The sequence below is a fragment of the Ostrea edulis genome, chromosome 4 (assembly GCF_947568905.1).
Source record: "Ostrea edulis chromosome 4, xbOstEdul1.1, whole genome shotgun sequence".
Lineage (NCBI taxonomy): Eukaryota > Metazoa > Mollusca > Bivalvia > Ostreida > Ostreidae > Ostrea > Ostrea edulis.
The window spans coordinates 22,721,193-22,738,517 of NC_079167.1; the positions used below are offsets into that span (position 1 = coordinate 22,721,193).

Genomic DNA, 17,325 nt, shown 5'->3' on the forward strand with positions numbered 1-17,325 from the left:
CGTTGCAGAGTTACAGCTTGTTTCCAACGCATTCTTACGGAGGAAACAGGCACGTAAAAAAAGCTGTGCAATACTAGTATATATTAGGGAAGAAAATTTCTACTGAGATGAAAAATTCAGGAAACAAGAGGGTAAATATTCCACGATGTGAACGATATATATCGCTAAGAATTTCCTTTTGTTATGTTTTAACCAAAATACTCTAGGTTAATCGTCTTTGAAATAGCTGTAGACAATACACGTATCAACACTTCGCGAAAGTTACGTCCCTTGTCCGCCATCTCCCGGATAAAAATCGTATTTCCCTACGTTGGCCTTTGTAATTTTCCTATCTGTAGCTTTGACATCAGTTATTTTTCCAACCATTGCAGTCAACTACAATAATGCCCCAGATTGGGGCAACCCATTAACTTGTATGAAAACTTGGTAATTGGCTAAAATTCAAAGTAATAACATCTTACATTTGGTAAGGTAAAGAAGGAAAACTTGGTTTTTCACCGATTGACCTTTGGTTGACCCCGCAAAGGGACGTAACTCGCGGCGAAGTGTTGATACGTGTATTATTAACCAGTCTTAATTCATAAAATGTCTGTAACAGTTCACTTTCGTGATAAAATTCTTAATGAGATATCTTTAGAGCATCACACACTCCAAAGTAAAGTTTTACTCCTGTTTTCTCTCACTATCGGAAGTCTCGGTTTTGATCAGGACCTATTTCCGAGTCCATGATTTAAACACAGTAATGTGTACTGAAGAATGTTTTCCCTTTTCAGAAATTTGATGAAGCAAATATCGAAGATGCCACATCAGCTCTTCGGAACCTCTCTCTGTCGTCAAACGAGGTTCGATCATTTAATTACTACAATAATTATGTTGAAGCAGGTTCTAAATTTTTATAGAGTTTCATAAAATATTGAAATTTCATGTTCTTTCTATATCATGTAGGTTGCCACACAGAATTATAAAAGAAGTAACAAAAGTAGATCCCGACAAACAAAGGTAAAACATATAAATTCATGCACAATACAGGTATGTGAATGTACATTTGTGTATGCTGCAAGATAATTAGTTTGGGGGGTGGATCATGGTAATTATGGAAATCGGAACGAACCAAAAACTGCCTAAAGATATGTCGATAGGAAGTATGATCCGATTTAACTACTCGATTTATACACTCATAGACGCAGTCTCAGATTCGCCGGCGAGGCTCCTCTAGTGGAGAGCATCACAAAAGTCATCCAAAGGTCTGTTGTTTTCTAATTCTTTTTTCTTTTATTTTGATGATTTGATATATCCTAGTTTTATGCATATATACATGTTAGGTCACAGATGGTTTAATCTTTTAGGATCTGTCTTTGTGGACCAGTATAGAGCAAAATGTATCAGCAATGCTGACGTCTATACGAGAGTCCGTAAGTAATTACTGCATGTAATACTACAGTTATTGATATAACCCTCTCCGAAGAAAACAAGTCTCCCCGTGACATTTTCGCCAAACTATATTCCTCCATATGGAGGAGATACGTAGAATATGAACGTGTTTTTGTTTTACCTGGACCATGTCTTCAGGATTACATCATATATACACTTATTTAATCTAGGTATTCAAAGTTTATACCGGTGAGCCACCCCCCCCCCCCCCCCCCCGAAACTAGGAAATCCTCTCTGAAAGGTTTACTACATAGAATCCATTGGAACAATTTCTATAAAGATTCTCTACATATGTATAGTGAACATCTCCCCCAACTGTATACAATATTACCAGAAGGTTTTATACGCATATGTGCTGTATATCTTATACATAGCATGAATTCATATAGCTGCAGAACTATAGCTCTGTGACAAAATATTGGAACAGTCCCAATAGTTTCTCAGAGAGCTACAGATCTGCAGCTAGAATTCATGTAAATGAAGTCATTTAAAAAGCGAATCAGAGAATTTGCAAAATTGTCTCCTTTGCCAATTGGACTGACTATATGGGTAGGAATTTCCCAGAAAACATTGGGTTTGGGAGGGGGTTAGGAGTGATGAATTATGGGGAATTAATTCTGTGGCATGTTAGGGACGCTTGAGTTATTACCTTCAGTTTCATTGCAGAGAATCATCTGCTGTTTTTAACAGGCTCGACAATATACATGATGTCATCTATCAATGAAATTCATATTATCTAGTTTTGTGTCCCTAGCCCCAGTAAATTAAGAAAAGTACACTTAAAGTTGTGCAAAATGTCATGCTCGGTTTTTACGTTTATTTTCAAATCACTAAGTACACTTTGAAGTTTATCACATAATTTATATACTATTAAATTTCAATGAAAATGATTACATTAACAATGGCTGTATATACACGTATATATCTGTTATAAACAGATGTCCAAGAAGGGGAGTAAATCAGCGGGAGCTCAGTCTCATAAGGAAACTAAGGCAGAAAAAGTAAGTACATGTATTATGATAAAAAAAAAGGTTTAACATGACGCAAACTTTTCAAATGTACGTAAAAGACCGTGTTTATTTATTAAATTTATCTCTTCAGAAATCTCGTAAAAGACAAAGATTCACCGACCCAGTTGAGACATCGAAGAGGACAAAACCTGAATGCAACACTCGTTCTAACCTAGTGGATGAGCTTGTCCTTCGATTTTCTAGGATAACACTAAAACCCTGAGGATGACTCTTGTTTTGACGGATCTGGACTCTTGTTCTGATGGTTCTGGACACTTGTTTTGATGGATCTGGACTCTTGTTTTGATGGATCTGGACTCTTATTTAATATTTAGTTAAATTCATCGTCAGAATATTTTTTCAGTATTTTTTTTAAATAAAAGAATAAATATCAATGTACTTTTAATGTTTTTCCTGTGATTGCTCGGATCTTTTTTTCTGGTATGTCATAATTTCATACTGATTTTCAAAATTCTTAATTGCGGCAGTTTTGGACCCCAATTCTACCACAACCTCCGAAGAGGGATTTGAATGTATAATTTAACTGTTTACATCGCCAAGCGTCGCATCTTCTGGGTAGTTTTTGCTGACTGGAACCCAAGAAATTGGAAAACGAAATTGAAATATTTACCTAACCAGAACTTTAAAAACCAGAAGTTCTTCGCCTGGATATAAAGCAAATACCACAATTGAATAAATTCATTTTTGTAGGAGAGAATAAAAATGTCTAATCGATGTTACATTTTATAAAGACCATTTTAAACTTGTGAATGATCTACGTAAGATTTCAGAATTTAATACAATATATAATTGTCTAACACAATTGACCAATGCAGTAATGAGTATACACATGTATAAGCTGCCTGTTTGTTTGGGGATATCAAAGAAATGGAAGTGGAAATAATCCAGTATTGTAATAAATAAATCTGACCTTGAACTTGTTGAATATGACCTACGGACAAGGGGATTCTAATTTACCCCACCCCACCCCCACCCCACCCCAAATTCGTTTGCAAGGGATAATCCGATGTAATAAGACAGACAAACTGACACACTGATTCCATTATACTCTATCCTAAACTTATTTTGTTGTCTCAGTGAGAGAACAGGTCATTACAAAAGTTCATTCAGCTGAAGAAACACCTGGAAAAAGAAGGGGGGGGGGTGATTTAATGTTTTCCGTCACACTCAACAATTTTTCAGTTATATGGTGGTGCCCAGTTTTTATTAGTGGAAGAGAGAACCCAGATACAATGTACCTGGGAAGAGACCACCGACCTTCCGAAAGTAAACTGGGAAACTCTCTCACTTACCAGCGCGAGCGGGTTTCGAACCTGCGCCGACAGAGGTGAGAGAAGGGGGGGGGGGGGGTTGTCAAATCAAAATGTCAATGTGAAATGTACATGTACATCTTGATATGGTGAGTAAAGGGTGTACAACTTTTCAGAAAAATCCATGCATTAGTCTATGAGAGCAAGTCTTTAACAAGAGGTCTATGGGCCACATCGCTCATCTAAGCATTAGTTCCTAGCAAGAAACAAGCTTGAGCAAAAATATCATTATACACGCAGCTTGGTTCAGGAAAAAAACTTTTCAAAAATTACGACTAAAAATTCATTAATTATTAAACTTTAAAATTATTAAACTTGACTACAAATTCATTTAAAATTATCATATGCCCTTGCAGATGGGTATGACTTTTCATATCTAAGGATGCTTTGTGCCAAGTTTGGTTCCCTATACATTCGCATGTAAAACTTTGATCCCCTATTGTGGTCCCACCCTACCCAGGGGTCATGATTTTTAGAAAAAAAACTTGAATCTCCACTTTGTCCGAAAGATTCCTTGTAAATTTCAGCTTTTCTGGCCCAGTAGTTCTTGAGAAGCTTTTTAAATGCCCCCCCCCCCCCCATTTTAGCATTTTTGTGATTATCTCCCCTTTGGAGGGGGCATGACGCTTCATTTGAACAAACTTGAATTTCCTTTTACCCAAGGATGCTTTGTACCAAGTTTGGTTGAAATTGACCCTGTGGTTCTGGAGAAGATGAAAATGTAAAAAGTTTACGACGACGACGACAGACAACGGACAAAAGAAAAGCTCACCTGAGCCTTCGGCTCAAGTGAGTTAAAACGGCAACCAGAAATGAAACATTTTGAAAACTCAAAATTTAAGATAAATGATTATCATAGGAAATGGGTTTTTTGTCTTCAAATTTTTAATTTTACATAATTAAAGTAAATCTATATTACACTTGTACGAAGATGAAAATGTGAAAAGTTTACGACAGACAGACAGACAACGGACAAATTTCGATCAGAAATGCTTACTTGGGCCTTCGGCTCAGGTGAGCTGAAACGGCAATCATAAATGAAACTTTTAAAAAACCCAAAATTTATAATAAAATAATGATCATAGAAAATAGATTTTTTATTGTACATGTATAACACAACTCCATTAATGAGAGGTGAAGATAACGAACAGTGATCAATCTCTTAACTCCTATAAGCAATACAAAATAGAGAGTTGGGCAAACACGGACCTCGGGACACACCAGGGATGAAATCAGGTGCCTATGACGAGTAAGCACCCCCTGTCGACCGGTCACACCCGCCGTGAGCTCTATAATTTGATCAGGTAAACGGAGTTATCCGTAGTTAAAACCAGTGTGCCAAGAACGACCTAGCACTCGGTATGAAACACGCCAGACATCATTTGACCCAATGATAAGTTGTAATGGCCTTAAAAACGGATGTCCCGTGTCATAGTAGGTGTGGCACGCTAATGATAAACGATAAATCCCACACTGAAGTGTTGTAAAATCTTATTTACAAGTTTATTAATGACTCAAGTATCATGGAAAATTATTTAACCATACTAAACTGACTTGGAGAACTAAAGATTGTAATATACGAGGTCCCTGCTTGAAATTCGGTCACGGCCTCCCGGGAAGCTGAGTTAACACTTTTACGCATGTAAATGTGTTGCAAAATTGTTGTACATATACAGTGTATCTCCAATTCTTCCGTTTTGTAAATTAGTTATTGACCACACAATTAGCTGTGCGTCAATTTTCAATTCAAGGACATAGGATACCCAACAACATTTGCTGTGAAAATATTCAATGATCTCTCTCTCTCTCTCTCTCTCTCTCTCTCTCTCTCCTCCTTTCTAGCCGACCAAACCTATTAAGTGAGGACGTCCTCACAATGTGTAGAAGATAATACACAGATATTATTCCAAAGGCAAACATTTACTATGTTAGGTATAGTTATAGGGATACCTATAAACGTTTATGTAATACTCTCTTTCGAATTATAAAAAAGAATTTGAGAGAGAATATTAGTAAGGACATGTCCTCACACCACTTGTCCTCACTAAGCTAATATTCTGTATCTACATCTTTCATATGCTGTAGGTCACATTTTTATGAGGACGTAATTGTGAGGACATTTGGGGGGGGGGGGGGGGTCTCATGGTGCAATTTTGTCCTCACAACTTCTGCCCATTGGTTGAAATTTGTCCTCACTTTATACCTTTTACTGTCCCCCCCCCCCCCCTCTCTCTCTCTCTCTCTCTCTCTCTCTCTCTCTCTCTCTCTCTCTCTCGCGCGCGCGCTGCATCTAAATTAAAAATGATTCAATATAGAAATTAGAAAAATGTTAATGATCGATATCGTTTATGAAACCATCGTCGCAAACCACGGGTTATTGTTTCATTCTATTTCACAAACGTTTGTGAAATAGAATAAAACAATAACCCGTGGTTTGCGATGATGATATGAAACAAATAAAATGCAAACTACCAAGTTAAGTTTTGTCTTAAAAAGAATCTTGAGAGAGAGAGAGAGAGAGAGAGAGAGAGAGAGAGAGTCATTAAAATATTTGTGCCTTAAAAATAGCTGCATCATATGGTACCGGTTTATAATTTAATCAGCATCATAATGTGCTATGTTCATAACAAATATATTATATTTGTTTTGGCATTTTTGCTTTTAAAATACAAGCTTATCTAATCTGTAAATGGCATATCATTTTCTTTGATGGTGTGGACTTCCTTGTTTACACCATAGACATATATAACAGTTTACACAACAAAGAAATATCAATTTTGATATAGTAAGATGAGAAAAAAGACTTAATTTTTTGGTATTACAAAGGTATTTAAAAGTGAGGCCGAAACGACTAGGGCCGAAACTACTAACGGCCGAAAAAACTTGGGGCCGAACTGAAAAAAGGCCGAAACGACCAGAAATCGTTGCGGAGGGGCCATGCTGCGGAAGATTTCGTAAGTGAAACCAACGCTCACTTCTCATAGGACACTGTTGCTGGAAGCAACACTAAATTAATCCGCTGGAGAGATATATATTATTACTACAGTAACTTGATCCGAAGAGTCGGATTACGTCGAGTTGACAGGCGCGGATCATCAGATCACACGAGACGCGAAGCGTCGAGTTTGATCTGATGACCCGCGCCTGTCAACGAGAAGTGATCCAACATTAAAATAATGGTATTTTCATATTACAGATATTTTAAATTGAAATTTTTCAAAATATAAAATGAAACAAGTCAAACATGTAATCATTTAATGAGATTAACAAAAAGGCGATCACGGCCTCCATTGAAAATGGTATTGGAAACGTACAAGAATTCCAAATATTCATTCGCATTAAATAATTCAGCATTTAACCACAGCTAAATATTCTCTACAAACCTTACCCCCTCCCCCTTCCCATCTATTGCGGCCGGTGTTGTAGAGTGAGCCTTCCCCCATAATGAGACCCCCCCCCCCGGAAACCTGGCTCTAGAGTGAACCTTCCCCAGGAAGCCTGGCTCTAGAGTGAGCCTCCCCCCTGGGGGAAGGCTCTCTCTAGAGCAGGAGAACCCCCGGGGAAGTCTCACTCTTGAGCTAGACTTTCCGTGGGAAGACCTACTCTATCACTAGCATTCTCTCACCAGAGGGCGCGTTACGCAAGCTGTATGCGAGGAGCGCACGGAACTCTGGGTAGAGAATGTATCACTAGTTGTAGAATCAGACTCCCCCCATTGAAGCATTTACCATTGATGCCAAACATTAAAAGTTTACTCCACAGACCACTCTCCAAACAATGTCAACGGTTTATTTTAAGGCAATAAAAGCACAAAAAACTTTTCTCTTATATTTCATCAACGTGTTGGATAAATAAAAATAGTAAAGTAAGGATATGATCTAAAGAATGTAGGACAGAAAGTCACAGGACAAAAAGTCACGGACAAAATGACCATGGACAAAAAGTCACAATCAGAAATTTTATGAAAGTAGGACAAAATGTCACAGGACAAAAAAGTCACAGTTTATAAGAAAGTCAGAAAATAATGAATTTGATATATATTTGAAAACATATCTGTTCTTTTTGTAAAGTTTAAGAATATATATGTAAAATTTATATTTTCTATGACAATCTATATCAATTTCAAACTTTAGATTTTGATAATAATTATTATGATATTGTTAATCCTTTAATCATATTTATTGTAAAAATATATTAATTCGATTTTTATAAAGAGAGATATTTTTATTGATATAAAATAAAAATAAGCTTTGTGATCATTTGGTTTACTATACTACATATTAATGGTTGTCAAAACAAAATCTGATGGCAGAATTATGGTTGGCTTCCTTTCACTCCAGATTATTGTCAAAACAAGAGGGAAGTGAACTGTCATTAAAATTGCTATTTAAACAAATTAAGGATTTTTTGTTTCTTATTAGTTAATGATGAACTGAAAGTACTATATGTGTCAAACCAAATAACAATAAGAATGATGACATACATTCCTTTCTACCTCCCATCCACTGTAAGAAATATCAGGTGTCTGAACAATGGCTTTAGTGAGCATTTGGGTACCATCAGGTGAAAAAACCAACTTCATTATCTGTGGATATTAAATAAATGGTGAAGTCTGAGGTAAAAAAAAAAAAAAACAAACAGAAAAACACCATTTTATTTATGCACAAAATACAAATATTGTTATGAATATCCGCATTCTATATTTGATAACAGAATGGGTGTATATATATAATTCTGCTTTTTAATCAAAAGTAATGTTTGTGACTTTTTGTCCTGTGACTCTTTGTACTGTGTCTTTTTGTCCTGTGACTTTTTGTCCTATCTGATTTAAAATCATCATTGTGACTTTTTGTCCTGTGATTTTTTGTCCTACCGATTTTGTGACTTTTGGTCCTGTGTCTTTTTGTCCTGTGACTTTCTGTCCGTATACCGATCTAAAGCATAGAAAGGTAGAGGTTTAGGAAACATAATTCTGAGGTGAGAGGAGATAGTTGAAAATAACAATTGACACGAGGTACAAAATTGAGCGCCAAAACGACTAGAGGGACCATAATTACAAAGGAATTGAGAAAATACATGTAAATATTCATACAAATATACAATATGATGACCATTAAAAGTGTGAAATACGGGTAGATAATGGATTAAATGTTTTGATAAGATATGATTGAGTTCCTAGGCTCCCCCTGGCGCTGTTCCTTTGTAGCCTGTCCAACAATAAAGCTTCACTCAGCAATTAGTCATTAATCTCATTGATGCCTGATCGATTTCAGAAAATAAGCATCGACAAAGTTTGGAGAAAAATATTCCGAAAATATAATTCATAGCTAATCCAAAATGCTTAGCAAATGAACTGTGCATTATATGATAAAGATATTTGACAAGTAGTTTGATGAAAAAACCAAAATACCTATATGTGAAATAGAAATTTAAAATATTATTTAGTTTTGTTTTCAATAATACAAAAATGTACAGGTAATGCTGGTAACACAGATAACATCCTGTGTATTTGGGACGGTATATACAAGCTAGCAGGGTTTCCTCTGGCTCAGGGCTTCACACCTGCCTTAAATTGTCTCCGCCCCTCGCTTAACTTACCTGTGGAAAACCGGAAAACCTCGGCCTTTAAAAATTTCATTTATATCTTACTATAAATATTTTATAGAGCATTCATAAAAATACTTTGTTGTTACAGAAGGTGCACATCATAGTTGCAGGTGCAAATGTAGAGAATTGTTGTATGTATGAAAATAAATTATATATATATATATATATATATATATTATATCTATTCAGGGAATTACTCGAGATTACTGAAAACTGTGCACGCTGTTCTTGGAATTGAGCATCTGAGAAGTAGGCGTGGTCAAATCTGAATAGGTGTTACTTAAATCTTAACCAAAGAATTATGTAATTAGCACATAGGGAGTAGTGCCAGCAATAATTACCCGACGAGCAGGGAACGATTCATCCACTACCGACATTATGTGTTTGACTCTATTACCAGGGTGTAAACTAATTTGATTATAATTATGGCACAAATCGTGGTTCTCATTTGAAAATCATTGTAGTCGATCACAGGTTTATGAAAGGGGTAAATATACTCACGTTTATGTGAGGTGTCATAGTTCACGTTTCTGAACAATTAGTAAAAACAAACATAACAAGAATAAACACACCATGGCGACACCTCACGGTGTCTTTCTCTTCCGTGGAGTGTCTCCATGGACTATCAAAGATGGAACAAATAAAGTTATTTCTATTTTATAAAGATATCGTGGAACAATGCCAAATGAATATGTTATCGCTAATTTAATAGAGTATCAGATCCTAATTCTTTATACAGCACTAATCTGGGAGAAGTTATGATTTGAACATACCTTATTCCATAAATATACAAAGGGATTGGTTACAAGTTCTAGCAACTTAGACAACCTCTCCCGTATACAAAATATTAATTATGTTATACATGTACAAATCAAGATGACTTGGAGAGGCAAAAAGTGTTTTTTACGATAAAGATCATTATTTAGAATGCAAGAATATCTTGATATGGTAAGAATAGTAATAAGATATCGCTTATCATAGGAATAATTTAAAGGTGATTTCGAGGGCGTTGTTTTAATTTATCAATTGAAGTCATCCCCCTAAGCTACCCCCCCCCCCTTTTCTGACTGTATCGGAAATAAATGATTTTTCATATACATGTACTTCAAATCTAAATCGTAAGAATTGTGAGTATTATAGTCTGATAAATTCCTGCGGATATTTGGACAAATTTCTTTCAAATATTGGGGAACTAATTAAAATCATTGTGAATTTTTAACATATTTGTTAATTTAGCTGTTTGTCTTCTATTAGAAGCTATCGTAATGCCAGCGTTTATTCTTTCTGCAGAAACTTTTGCAAATCATCTCCTATAATTTGGGATTCTTGTTCCATACGGTATTGCCATATTTCAAGAACAGGACAATGACTTTTCACTAGGAATCCACAGTAGTGTGTGTTTCTGATAGAGGATGTGAGATAATCGAGAACATTATTGAATTATCAATTCCAGCTGCTTTATGAGTTGGTTAACGACTCCCCATATATCCGAACAATACAACAAAATAGACTTGATCGTACAATGAAAAACATGTACCCGGTATACAATTTTGTACTTAGCGGAGATTTATTTTGCATAATTCGTGGTATGCTATGAGAACCTTGTTGTATAATTTGTTTTGGGTAAACGAACAAAAATCAGAATCAGAAGCACTCAATTTTATGCTTAAGTACATTATTTACATCATTGCCTTTTTAAAAAAAAAAAAAATCAGATTGGTTTTAACAGGAAAAAATATACGCCTTTGTTAGATATTAGAACTTTTTCTTAGTAGGATTAACTTTCAAACACTAATCCTTACAGCAGTTGCTTAATTAAGTTTTATATGGATTTCTTTTGCTGTCGTAGACAAAAGAAATATCACCAGCATGCAATAAGAAGTATTAAAACAAGTGAGTCAGAAATGTCAATAGATATCTTAAAATAAGTATGGACCCAGAGCATCACCTTGTTTAACTCCAACTTTAGGTTTTAAAACTTCATACGAACATAAGATTTGTTCTGGTCATATATACTCTTAACAATGTTATAAAAATTAGTGATTACTTCAATGTTCAGTATTTAAGTTTTGATCCTATAGTGTATTACAATATGAAAGACTTTGTGAAAATCCTGTTATGTCTTGAGGATGAAGATTTGATAAGATGTACATTACCCTTAGGAATACTCAGTGTTTGGCTTTCATGCTTAATGGCTTAAAATCATAATTAATGTCCACAAATTCCCAATGTTCCAAATGAATTATAAGGTGAACAATAAAATGCTTTATTTCAATTTCATATTGCCGTTAAACCAGCCATGTACTCGTGATGCATGTACTGTAATATACAGCCCTCGATATGGAGTCATACCTAGCGGCACTTGAAAGGTTAGGGCGTCGGTATGGGTCACTGTAAAAACACACATATCCCGCGGTTGGCAGGTAGTGCTTGGACCCTCACGTCATCTAATTAGGGGCTATCATCTTCTTATTGATTGACAGGTATCATATGATCAATCTCAAGAGAACTGGATTTTGTGGGCGTTAACCAAAAAAATTAGATCTTTAAATATCGCCCGAGAAGCCATTTACAAAACACATGCTCTGTAAATCCACTCAGCGTTAGAATCAGACAAAGGGACGTTAAAATTGTTAATGAAGATGAATATTGTTATGAACGACCAGTCTCAGGATGGCCCGAGCAGGTCAAAACAAAGTAAGATCGTGAGAGACCCGGCCTATTATTGTGCAAAAGACAAGACTATCCAGATCGGAACAGCAAATTCGTTAGCACAGACAGGGTGGTATTACGAACATTTCACACGTAAGGACGCAGTACGTTTACTACAGAAGGAACCAGAAGGGACTTTTCTAATCAGGGACAGCTCCGATTCTAGGTATTTATATTCTCTAAGTGTCAAAACAGGTAGGGATGCTACCAGTGCGAGGATTCTTTACCACAAAGGCAAGTTTCAGATGGATTGTAACGAAAATATTCGTGCAAAGATGCCGACATTCGACAGTGCAGTTGGTTTGGTGGACTTCTACGCTCGTATGACACAGATGGGGAAAAGTAATGCAGGTAGATGGCTAGAAAACTCGGGGAAAAGTGACTTACCGATAGTATTGCAGAAACCCAAGCTGAATTGCGTCTCGGATCTAAGACATCTGTGTCGTTTGTCAATAAACAGAAATCTACCGAAAACCCTGAGCAGGACAAAAGTATTGAACAGCATGGATAAGTTACCCATCCCTAGGCCCCTCAAAAGCTACCTGAAGGAATATCCGTACATTAATTAACTTCTGGTGTCCAAACACCGCATATTCCCAATGTGAAAACTACATCATATTTGGGATTGACATTGTGAAAACGACCTCATATTTGGGATTGACATTGTGAAAACGAACTCATATTTGGGATTGACATTGTGAAAACGAACTCATATCTGGGATGGACAGAATGTTAACTACCTCACTTTGGGGGTCAATGTTTATCATGTATACCCATGTAAAAAAAAACCTCTTGTTTAGTATGTGTTGCTTTACTACTATTTTCAATTTGAATTAATGCTTGAAATGGAATAATAAAATTGTTTTTCTTATTTAAGTTTCGTTAGACCTTTCTTTATACAATGATTTTGACTATGGATTACTGCGTTAAATTTACCTGATCAAGATATAGGGCTGGCTCACGGCGGCTTCCCAGGCACCTGATCCGTGTTTCACTTCGTTTTTGTCCAACTTTTAATTTTGTATTTCTTATAAGAGTTATGATATTGATCACGGTTCTTTATTTTCACCTTTTCACATTAGAAGGTACTATGATTCAAGTTTTGTTTTTTCAAAAAAGAACAACCTAATAATCCGTGGTCTTCTACAAAATAACAGATAAAATGTAGATACAGGAAGAAATCCGTCGTTAGGGGATACTTTTGTACCCAATTGCAAGGTTTAATAGCAATGTTATATAAAAGGTACACTAATCAACTCGGCACCAGATAAACTCGGCACTTTGTGAATTCGGCACCTAGTAGCTCGGCACCTGTTTATGAATTTTGAATGATAATATGAGTAATGCAAAATATTTCTAGATCTTTATCTTCATAACTAACGGCCTTCAAGATAGACAGGCCCACTCTATAAGGGGAAATGAAACTTAGGTCAAAACTGAGCTGGTCTTACCTTTATGACCCTGGAGCCTACACATTAACAAAATTTATCTTGATTTATAGTCATTGATATAATATTTAGATTCTATCATATACATGTATATAGAGTGTTGATGTCAGATGTGTAAAAGACATACACATCTATTTCACATGTTCAGTATGTTTTTTTTTTTTTTTTATACCTTTGCCACTCAACAATTTAAGGAGGTATATTACATCGTCATAATGGCGGATTTCCTTTTGAAATTTTAATAAAAATATTAATAACTATTGTAACTTGAATAAAAATCAACACATACTTGATAGAGCGGGTAAACAGGAATAAAATGATTCCTTATTATCATAATTTTTTAAAATTATTATCATGATTAAATGATTCATTAACACTACCGGAGATTAAATGATTCATTAACACTACCGGATTATTATCATGATTAAATGATTCATTAACACTACCGGATTATTATCATGATTAAATGATTCATTAACACTACCGGAGATTAAATGATTCATTAACACTACCGGATTATTATCATGATTAAATGATTCATTAACACTACCGGATTATTATCATGATTAAATGATTCATTAACACTACCGGAGATTAAATGATTCATTAACACTACCGGATTATTATCATGATTAAATGATTCATTAACACTACCGGATTATTATCATGATTAAATGATTCATTAACACTACCGGATGGCAGATACTGTCTTGTTTGTCTATGCTAGACGATCCTGTGTGCAAATAGACGAAATATGGTGATGTATTTTTTTTATAAACATGATTTGTCGTTTTTTAAAGTTTTAAAATATACACAAATATTCCCAATAAGACGCTGATACACAGGTCATTTACAATGTGCCGAAGTTCGATAACTTTGCTAACATATTTAGATTTTCTATACCAAACATCCTTCAATTATTGTATAAAAATCCAAAAATGACCTAAACTTAATAAATGTAATTCATGCTTTATATAGATTGTCCAGCTGTCATTATTCTCAACTGTGTAGTCATAACAAGATTGTAATTATTCGATTTTTGATAAAAATGTTTTTCATTTTTGATGTTAAACATTAAAAATATAACTCATTTAATGCAAAATTTTGACCTTCTGAATGCAAGAATGAAAGCAATATTTTAGCCTTAAATCTGTATTATGTAAACAAAGACTCGAGTCTTTTTATGTAAACAAACAAACAAATGAAACATTGATTTTGTAATATGATTCATCTTAATTTTGCAGTCACAAATTTTAACTTTTAGATGACACATTTTACCCTTGAAATGTGAAAGATATAATAAACTTAGATCGATATCCATTTCTTTTGAAAATTTCAATTAATAACCTTAATTTTATTTGAAATCTTTCAAACACTTTAGACAGTAGATTTTGATCATTAAAAGTGAAAATTTTGGATAAAATCGTGAATCAGTCCCTTTAAGTCAGTATTTTTAAATTCATAATGATCTTGTAATACACCAAGGGAATCTACCAAGCTCTATACACACCATATTGTTGCATACAAATTCGTTAACACCAAGGCTTGTTTTTGATTTTCAAATGAACCTTTTCGACATTTCAGCAACATTTGTGAATACACTATTACAGTTAGTATAAAAAATCATAATGTTTCCACGTTGGGATCCGGGTTAGAATAGGTCTTGAGTATCCCGTGCTTGTCATCAGAGGCGACTAAATGAGGCGGTCCTTCGGATGAGACCGCAGAAACCGAGGCCCCATGTCACAGAAGGTGTGGCACGTTAAAGAACCCTCCCTGCTCAAAGGCTGTAAGCGCCGAGCATAGGGTAAGGCGTGAATTTTACAGCCCTTTACCGACAGTGGTGACGTCTACATATGCGAGAAAGGGGGACGTAAAAGAATATACAACCAACCAATTAATCGCACAGTGTTTAAGAAAGAAATTCAATTAAAAAGACGTTCCGGATGGCATGCTGCCGTCAAAAATATGCTAAGCACCACCTAAAATTTGTTTTGCCTCGGACTAGAATCACGCTCAATCTTCCGCCAGAGTACGTTTACTCACAAACGATATCTAAATATGGCCTCGACGAGGAGTTTGGAATGACGCTGTGTTATTGGATGAAACACGTCCCGTGACTTTCTTTACAGGGCAGCCGTTATATCTTTTTAGTATCAGGGGCGGATCCAGGAATTGCGGTTACGGGGGGGGGGGGGGGGGGGGGGGGCGCGCCACTTTATGAGGCAGTGGGTCTAGGACGAAGCCCTGGTGGGGGCCCAGGAGGTGAAGCCCCCGGAAACTCCTGGATTTTACAGATTTTATAGGGCTTGAAATATGTCTCCTATTTAGTCATTTGTATTATTTTCTATCATTTTTTATAACGTGAATTAATAAAATGACGCAAATATTAAGGGTTTTTGGAAAAAATTAAGTTTTCCCAACAAAGTAATTCAAGAAATCAAAAGATTTTGTCATTTATTTCTCCGGGGGTGGAAGAAATTATTGCTTCTTATATCGTTTAATACATTTTTCTAAAGAAGATACCACGATTTACCTTAAATTCGAAAATTTTTGGGGGCGCTAGCTGAGCCCCCCCCCCCCCCCCCCCCCCCCTAAATCCGCCACTGAGTATTGACACTAACTTTTACCAATTGCTCTGTTACCATAAATAACTTTACCAGTAACCAAAAAGTAAGCTACGGAAGCCGATAGGTGCCAGGGTATAGAATTAATATTTATTTAACTGGCGGCCGCCACTTAATTTGCCAATTGCAAAAACAATGTAATTCGTATCACTGAGTGATTATTTTGGAAAGATTTAGAATAGTATGCAAACACGCAGCATCGTTTTTCAAAGTGTATAAGGACAGTCGGAGAAGAAATTGTCTTCTATAATTGTTGACAAGCAGAAAAGGAACCTAAAATGTCCCTTTTGTCCAAACTTCGTATTCCTAAATTGGAGGGAGGGGGTTCCGTTCATCCTTGAATTGATCAGTTCATTCATTATTACATTTTTACCATTCATTACTACCACCAACAGAGTGGGATGGGGGCCAATCCGCCAATTAATCTTATTTCACAAGTGAAAATAATTTAGTTTGCATGTAAAAATAACAGAAATTGAACGTTAAAAAAAATGGAGGGTCAGCCCCGTGGTTCTACGTATTTAACAGTGCAATCGAAAAACAATAATTTAATCCTCTTAATTGTATGTATATATGTATATCACATATATATTACTAAGCATTGGACAGGGATTGCACCCCTTTCATTTTGAGAGAGAGAAAGAGAGAAATTGAAAAACTGGTGACAGCCATATAAATGATTTAAATTGAATGACGGCCGCCAGTTAATTTATGTGGCGGCCGCCAGTTAATTTATGTGGCGGCCGACATATAATTAATTGGCGGCCGCCACATAAATACGGAAGTTCCGAGTTCCCCAAGAGTTATTTCCCTTTGTCGAACTCTTCCGTAAATTATGACGTAAAATATTATGACAGTGGGTACATTTGCTAATTACTATCGTTGTATTATTTCTTAAAAGATGATATCCAGAGTTTCTGAGACCATCCTATCTCAGGGAAAAGGCAACTTTAGTGAGTTTATGAGTATTGGATAACAAAATGGCTCAAACAAATATTGTTAATTGCCATTCTTTCTTTGATAAAAGCGTCACTCACAGGGCCGTAACTGCCGATGAGGCAGACGAGGCAACTGCCTCGTCTGATTTTTTGGCAAAAAAGAAAATAAAATTATATAAATGTTATATTATAGGATATATGTTTAAAATGAAGACAAGCAC

General features: G+C 35.6%; 1 protein-coding gene and 1 long non-coding RNA gene across 2 annotated transcripts in view; one reads left to right on the forward strand and one right to left on the reverse strand.

Moving 5' to 3' along the window:
- LOC125670077 (short-chain collagen C4-like) overlaps nt 1-17,325 on the reverse strand; it is a 32,195-nt gene that overhangs the window by 11,158 nt on the left and 3,712 nt on the right. The window lies entirely within an intron of this gene.
- Nucleotides 759-1,619, forward strand: LOC130054043 (uncharacterized). The gene is made up of 3 exons (XR_008802304.1): nt 759-842; nt 946-999; nt 1,182-1,619. It is a non-coding gene; the product is annotated as an uncharacterized LOC130054043 (long non-coding RNA).